Raw genomic sequence first — 8,551 nt, 5'->3', positions numbered from 1 at the left:
AGGGTTAAGAAGGGAAGGCGGATTGGGAGAGGCAGTGGTCAGAAGCAAAACACTGTCTATGAGGGAAAGGGTGAAAGGAGAGAGAGGACAAACAGGAAGAAAAGTAGGATGGAGGGAAATACACAGTAATCATAACTGTGAATGTAAATGGGATGAACTCTCCCATGAAACAGAAGTAGATAACAGAGTGGATCAAAAACCAGAATCCTACCATATGTTGTTTACAAGAAACTCACTTGAAGCAGAGAAACACACACAGAGCAAAGGTAAGGGGCTGGAGCAGAATCTATTATGCTTCAGCTGAAGTAAAAAAAAAAAAAGCAGGGGTAGCAATTATGATCTCAGACAAAGCAAAAGCAGAAACAGACCTAATTAAAAGAGATAAGCAGGGAAACAACATCTTGCTAAAAGGTACCCTAGACAATGAAATAATATTAATAGTAAACATATATGCACCAAGGGGTATAGCACCCAAATTCTCAAAGGAGAAGTTAAGTGAGCTTCAGGAGAAAATAGACAAAATGTCATTCCAACTACTTTACAGAAGGAGAAACTGGGGCCCAGAGAGAGGAATTGGCTTGCCTAAAATCATGGTGTTATTGACAGGACCAAGACTAAATCCAAGGTCTTCTGGCTCTCAATACAGGACTTTTTCTCCTGTGCCAATACCACTCTTGCCCTGGTCTCATTCTAGTACAACCTGTATCTGGCTCCTTACTGTTGTGAGTCTAAATAGAGGGATTTCTGACCTAAGCTTGAGTTGTTCCATCTCTGACCTCCTGGCAGTGGACAGAGAAGAAAGAGGCAAGATGGTATCAGGGGGAAGGATCATTAGATTGGGAGACGGGAACCCTGTATTGAATCCTTTAGTAGCTGTGTGACTGCAGGCAAGTCAATTCCCCTCTCTGGGTCTGTTTCATAGTATCGTAGATTTAGAGATGGAATGGACTCTAGAAGTCATCTAGTGTAATCCTGTCATTTGATATATGAGGCCCAGAGAGGTTAAAGTACTTGCCTGAGGTCACACGGGGAATAAATCACAGCTGTGATTCAGTCCCACAGCTGTGTGGGACTGAAATGAACCTTCCCTCTGTGCCATTCATTTAAAGGTGCTTTGTGTGCAAAGTCCCATGCCCAGTGATAAGCAAGATACAAAATTTAGACCATAACAACTCATATTTCTCTAGCCCAATAAGTTTTCCCAAGCACTTTTCCACAACAGCCCTAGGAGGGAGTCAGTAAAAATGTCCTCATTCTTATTTTGCAAATGAGAAAATGGAAGTTCAAAGACATCCAGTGACTCTCCTGGAGTCACCCAGTGAGTATGTGTTCTAACCAGGATATAAATCCAGCCTCGAGGACTTTGGAAAGAACCTAGCTCTTTTTCTACTATACCACAGTCCATGACCTCATGGAGCTAACAGTCTAGGAATAATAGCTAATTGCTAGCATTTGCAGCACGCTTTTAGGTTTGCAAAGCACTTTACAAATGTCCTCTCATTTTAGCCCCATGACACCCCTGGGTGGCAGGTGCTGTTGTTATCCCCCTCGTGCAGATGAGAAAACTGAAGCAGACAGAGATTAAATGATTTGCTCAGAGTCAGACTGAGGCAGTAGGTGGCTGAGGCGGGATTTGAAATCAGTTCTATCCTGCCTCTTGGGCCAATGCTTTACCCACCGCATCACCTAGGTGCCTAGAAAAGGAATATGGTATTAGCAAAGATATCACTTAAGTTTGTACATTATAGCTGTGCACTTCAGAAAGTTGCAAAACAAAGTTCGATGTGGGGTCTGAGCAGACGAATGTCATCAGCGATGGGATTGGGATGGAGGTGGGAGCTGTTCTCAGCATCATCCTCACCACCATCCCCCCATCATAGGATCACAGACCCTAGAGGCCATCTAGTTCCATTCTCTCATTTTACAGACAAAGAAACTGAGGCCCAGAGAGGTTAAGGTACTTGCCCAAGGCTATACAGGTTTCAGAATCTGAATCCAAGTCTTTTGTCTCTAGAGCCAGTGCTCTTTCTGCTGTGCATGCTGTCTCCTTCCCATCACTATATGCTTACGACCGTCATCATCATACGGAAAACCAGCTCCTTAGTAGTGACAAGGCTGGATCTGACCTCCTGAGAAGACTTAGACATACATCTGCAGCCTTCCTTCCTGCCATCCCTGCTCCTGCCCACTCTCATTAGGACACCTTGGATGCTGGGCTCTGAACTCCCAGCCTTGGCCTCTTACAGGCCTGAATAGGGAAACCGGTAACTTCAGAAATTGCTTCCATCTGCAAACAAACAAAACAAAAACTTTCTAAGAATCAGAGCTATCCATAAGGAAAATATGGTACTTTTGGGTGTGGTGAATTCCCTGTCAACAGCGGTGCTCAAGTAGAGATTAGGTAGGGGCTTATTAGGAGTGTAGATAAACCAGGTGTAGGTAGGGGTGAAGGAGGGGCAAGAGGACAAAGGATGGCTATTCCCTTCTCCATAGCAAAACACCCTCTCTCACACACATCAGTCACCCTGTAAGACCTTAGAAACTATTTGAAAGAGATAACCTTGAGTTGTGGGTGGATTCCTGATGACGCTTCAGAACTACAACTCAATTGATATATTCTCTAATGATCAGTACAATAAAGCAATAAAGCTGTCCTTGCAGAATAGGGGGGATTTATTTTTTTTTATCGCTGTGAGGGAATCAATACAACCAGAAACAACAACATACACAGCAAGGTTGTATGCAGGGGCCAGATAGGGTGGGTGGGACTTCTCTGAAGTTATCTAGTGTTGGACTAATTTGTGGAAAGAGGTGGGAGCTTCTCCCCAAGGGCCAACCTGACACCGAGAGCCCTGTATGGTCAAAGCACCCTTCCCAAGCCCAACCACTGAGCCAAAGCCAGGCCTAGATACAGCAACTTCACACCATAACCACAGAGGCAGCGTAGAGTACAGGGAGTGGAGTGAGGAAGACCCAGGTTCAAATCCCATCTCTAATATTGGGGTGATCCTGGATGAGTCACTTAATCTCTAAGTGCCTCAGTGGAGGGAGCTCCCACCACAGAATTTCCCCCTCCTGGTAAAATCATAGATCTTCTTTGTATATACAAAGTCAAAGTGTTAGAGCTGGAAAAGAAGGTAGTAGAAACACAGAATATGAGAGCTGGAAAGGTCCCTCAATACAAACTTTACTTGAATCAGTAATCACCTCTAGAGCCTTCCTGAGAAATGGTCATTCAATATCTACTTGAATACTTCCATTGATGGAGAGCTTACTACTTCTCAAAGCCTAGTGTACTTTTAGGTAGCCCTGACTGTTAGAAATGTTTCCTCATTTTGAGTCAAAGTCTGCCTCCCTCTAACTTCCCACTACTGGCTCCTCATTCACTTCATATAAACCCAGAACTATGCCTTAGCCCAATGGCACTAGTAGGAAGGTTTAAACCACCAAATGGCTTGGGGGAACTGAGTTTCCTGCAGCACCCCACTCTCAGACTGTTGAATTCAAGACCCTTTCAACCTATTGAGAGATGGGGACTAGAAACAGATCTGCCCACCCAGGAAGTCGGGGAAGGTGTTTCTCCTGGGTTCCCATAGCCCACCCCTTCTTGCCCGTGGAAGAACAGTTGCCAGAACACAGAAGCCCTGAGGAATAACAGCTGTAGAACCTGGACTCATAGGGCTTAGTTACCCTAAACCCTGAGGATGACCCCAAACACGGAGTCCCAACAGGAATTTTTGTCATTGAATCCAAGGGGACTAAGGGAGTCTGACCAGAGATCAGAAGGGGAATGAGTCAAGTCAGAATTAACAATATCTGGGTTCACAAAAAAATGTTGGAGCCCAGGCTTACTCTGATGCCTGGGTATGAGCACCACCTGTGCCTGTGGAAGTATATTTTTTCCAGATCCTGGCTTGCCATGTCAGCACCATGGCCAGCGGACTAACTCCTCCATTTGGCAGTTGGTTTGCAGTGACCCAGAAATGGCTTCTGCTCTAGGGTTAGGAGTCTGTAAATCAGGTTTTTCCTAGGACTTCCATTCCCACCTGCCCTCCTGAATAAAGTATTTTTTCATATTTAATGTTCCCTAATATCCCTTTCTGCTCTGATACTCTATGTTCTAAGATGCCTTCTTGCTCTAGTAGTCTATGTTCTGGTTTTGTTTAAATTTTTGAGAGGGGAAGGCAGGGCAATTGGGGTTAGGTGACTGACCCAAGGTCACACAGCTAGTAAGTGTGTCAAGTATCTGAGGCCGAATTTGAACTCAGGTCCTCCTGACTCCAGGGCCGGTGCTCTACTCACTGCGCCATCTAGCTGCCTCTATGTTCTGTGTTTTAAGGTTCCTTCCTGCACTAATATTTTATAGTCTGAGGTCCTTTAAGTTCTGACATTCCATGTTTTGTTTGAAGGTCCCCTCTCACTATGACATCCCATGTTCTGTGGTTTGGAGGCCCCAGCTCTGATATTGTACATTCTGTGTTCTAAGGTGCCTTCTCATTCTAACATTCTCTGTCCCAAGGTCCAGGGGCCTGAGAATGTCAGATATGGGAGGGACTTTAAAATACAGAATTTCTGGCTGTGCATTCTTTGTTCCAAATTCCCTTCCAGTCCTGAAATTCTGTATTTTAAAGTCCCTCCCATATCTGACATTCTCAGGCCCCTGGAAGCTCTGATAGTCTATATTTTAAGATCTTAGATTACTCCTAGCTCTGATATGCTAAATAAAAATGGCTGCTTCTCTGGGGCCACAGAGCACTATAGAATCCTACAGCTTATCTTCTAGGGTGTTTTCTCTCCATTTACTAACAGATAGGTCTAAAGGTGCAGGCTCCTAATTGCTAAGAGATAAAGTAATTGAGTGGTCTCTGGGGCTCGATTCAGTCCCACAAACTTCAATGTGGCTGACAAATGCCGATCCATAGCCCAGGATTAATCGGGCTGCGCATGGCTTCCCTCTTGGCTCTCCTAGCTCCTCAGGGCCAAAGAACACTCTGATTGCTTTGGGAAAACTGACAAAGCTTTGCAGTTAATGAGGCTGCCCAGTCATTTATCACATGGGGCTTGTGTGATTTAATAAGAGAAAACTACCAGCCCAGGGAGCCAGAATAGGAAAGGGAGGTGCCAGGGGGTTGGGATCAGGTCAAGGCAAAACTGGGATCCCTGTCAAGAGGCAAGGGAAGAAGGGATAGCTTTCCATGAGGTCAAAGGTCACACATATCAGTGCAAAGGATGACAAGAAATATAGCTATAGAGTCCTGTCCCGGTTCAGCTATTAACTTACTGTGTTAATGGACCTTAGAAAAGCCCCTTACCTTCTCTGGACCTTAGCTTCCACAATTATAAAATAAGGAGTTTCATCTCGGTAATGTCTCAGGCCCCTTTTGAGCCCTGACAACTCAAGTTTTTTTTTTTAAGTTTAAAAGGAGAGGGGGGAAAGGAGAAGGAGGAGGAAAGGAGAAAGTCAGAGAGAGACAGAGAGAGAGAGAGAGAAAGAGAGAGAGAGAGAGAGAGAGAGAAGAGGAGAGGAGAGGAGAGGAGAGGAGAGGAGAGGAGAGGAGAGGAGAGGAGAGGAGAGGAGAGGAGAGGAGAGGAGAGGAGAGGAGGGGGAAGGGAGGAAAGGAAGAAGACCATTCAGGGAAATGAGTAGGAAACAAGGAAGAATAAGCCCAAGGCTTCCATTCTTCTGGATATCTCTCCCTTTCACTCTGCGCCCCCTCCCCCACATAACCAGTTTCGTGAGCTTAAGTCTTGCTGGTAGAAGACAAATGGAGACCTTGATGCGATTGATCAGATCTCGAGTAGCAGGAAATGATAGTGTGATAACGGCCTAGGTTTTAGGAGGAACCAGGAAAGTATGAAAAAAGGAGGAGGGGAAGGCGCCCAACCTCCAGGCTGCTGCAGCCCAAAGGCCTAGGGTGATATGAAGCCCACCTTTCTGTGGGGCCAGTGAACAAGACTCCTTATGTTGCTAAGGGAGAAGCAGAATGACTTTTACTGGAACATCTGGGAAACTAAAACACAGAGAGGGAAGGACCAGAACAGGCCCCAGGCCAGGAGAAGAGGGTGAGGGTCTCTTATCCCAGCATTACTCGGGGATTCCTTTGTGCCACATCAAAGAATAAAAGCAACAATAATGCACACACACACCGCCCCCCCAGCTGAGCCACCACCCAAATCCCTTCCACATAAAACACCGGCTCCTTGGATCATATCTCCGAGGTGTCTGGTTCCTACCTCTGGAAGCCAGGAGGTGGGCCTGAGGAAAATAGAGGAACCCTATGGAGGGCATGGGATAGATCTGAGGAGATCCTAGGGAGGCCGTGACAGAAAGATCCTAAGGAGGCCGTGAGGCAGGCCCAGGGAGGCCCTGGAAAAGGTCCTTATCAATCCATGCATGCACAGCTGACTATTCCCACATGCCACATGCATTGTTATCTAGCCTCTCATAGGTCTCTGGACCTGTCTCCCAAATCACTAAACACTGCACCAGAAATCAGAATTTTTGTCTTATAGTTCAGGGGAAGCGGAGGTGAGAGGGGGGAGGAGAATGACGAGAATAAAGCTTTAGACGGTTTGCTTTAGACAAAGCTATAGACCAGGTTAGGAATGTCAGTGGGGTAAGGTGAGGCATTGCTCAGGCAATGTGAAGGGCTCTGGGGGAGTGGGGAGCACAAATAGACCCACACACACTCCTATTGGTCCCCAAGGCCCTTCCTCCTGTTCCTCACATGTTCCTTCCTCCCAGAAAAGTCACCCTATAAGGAAAGGAAAGGTCCTTTAGAGACCATGCAATCCAATCTTATCCTCCCATTGAGGGGAGAAAAAACTTGGTGTGGTCTCTTGGCTTTGAGACGTAAGAAAGACAGGCACTAAGAAAGGGTCTTTGTAAGGTATTACTAAGTGATCACCGTTGTTTCTCTTCCATGGGGAAGCTCCGGGAATAAGCTTCTCACTTTGGGGGTTTCTCTCTTGGGGTCGTTGGTGAGCCTGGGTTTGGGTTTGGTTTTTTTTTTTGGACTCCAAGCCAGAAAATGTGGGTTTGTGCACTGGCTCTGGTGCTTATGAGCAGCAGTAGACCCCTTCTCTGAGACTCAGTTTCTTTCTTCTTCATCTGTAAAATGAAGAAAGAAACATTCATGCTACCTGCCTCACAGGGCTGTTGTGAACAAAGAGACGCGTAACGGTGGTTACGGTTGTTGCTATCATTTCTACAGATGAATGCTTAGACATGGGAGGGGGGAGCGGAAGGCACGGAAAGAGCAGGCTCCCGGCCAATGATGGGAAGGTCAAATAGAGTTTCATTGCTGCCCCTCCCCCCAAATCTATTTTTTAATCTTGGAGTAGATGAGGCAGTGAGAGCAGAAGGGGCCTTCGTGGTATTGTGGCCCTGGGCATCACTCTACACTTGGGGACCAGGAATTAGGAGGACCCGGGTTCAATTCAACAAGCATTTATCATCACTTACCACATAAAAGGGAGCCCTTTCCTGCTCCCTAGATTCATACCACGGCATTCCCCTTTCCCCAGCTTTCCCCAAACTCTTCCTTATAACAATCAGTTTACCTCGTACATAGTGGGTGCTTAATATTTGTGGGATTCTTAAAGGCCTTGTATCACAAGATAAGCTTTCATCTTACCTTGCCAAGAGCCAGGCTTCTACTCCCTCCCTGCCCCCTTCCATTTCCTATCCATGCCCCCTCCATTTTTTTTCAGGTTGGGCACTCTGACTCTATTAGCCAAAGGCAGGCCTGGCACCTTAGGTGCTCTTGAGTGGGCGGGTTCTCTTCTTCTTCACCACCACTGGCTGCTGGCTTCAAAGGATGGCACTGGCCTGGCATACAGAGGTCTTTCCAGTATCTGTTCTTGCGGATGATGTGCCAGACCCTGTTAAGTGTGGCCCGGGCATTTTTGTTGATTGTGGTCCTCACGTAGGAAGCGTCAGGCTTCCTCTGACCTGCCCTCCCCTTCAGCACCACCACCATGCCCTTTCCCTCGGCCCGCTCCATGCCCACTGTCCTCTGGGAGATCAGCCCATTGTAGCAGAACAAGTTTTGGGCCTTGAGGTTGCTGGGCTCCGTGTGGTACATCTGCTTGTTGGGCCTGATGAGGATGCTGGAGCAGTTCTGAAGGACCATCCACTGCAGGTGGGCCGACATGGTGGGGGCTGCACTCACTGGACGGCTCCTGGAGGCTGAAAGGGCTGCCCCCTCCATTCTGACTGTCCTCCCTCCTCCCATCAGAACTGAGATGCTGGGCTTTTGTCTTATCTTATCTGGAACCAACCCTCCATGCCACTTCTGACTATTTCCAAACCGTATCACCTGCCAATCCCCATCCCCTGGTCCACTTTCCAGCTCTGGCTCCTCTATATAAGTTATGACAAGTCTGACTAGAACCCAGGTCCCCTGCATCCTTCCCGGTTGAGTGTTCCATCTACCATGTGGTGTTTAAGGTGTTAATAAACCCCAGGCTCCTCCCCTTAGACATCAAGAGGCCTGCCTGCTGGGTAAAAGGGAGGCCTTCCTGTGCTTACGCCTCATGGGACTCACCT

General features: G+C 47.1%; 1 pseudogene; it reads right to left on the bottom strand.

Annotated features, from left to right (window-relative positions):
* Window positions 1-7,756: 7,756 nt before the first annotated feature.
* LOC118844610 lies at window positions 7,757-8,156 on the bottom strand (annotated as a pseudogene).
* Window positions 8,157-8,551: the final 395 nt, after the last annotated feature.

Source organism: Trichosurus vulpecula, chromosome 3, assembly GCF_011100635.1.
Source record: "Trichosurus vulpecula isolate mTriVul1 chromosome 3, mTriVul1.pri, whole genome shotgun sequence".
In the NCBI taxonomy this organism is placed as follows: domain Eukaryota; kingdom Metazoa; phylum Chordata; class Mammalia; order Diprotodontia; family Phalangeridae; genus Trichosurus; species Trichosurus vulpecula.
Note: the sequence above shows the minus strand (reverse complement) of the source record. Positions and strands in the feature narration are given on the sequence as shown.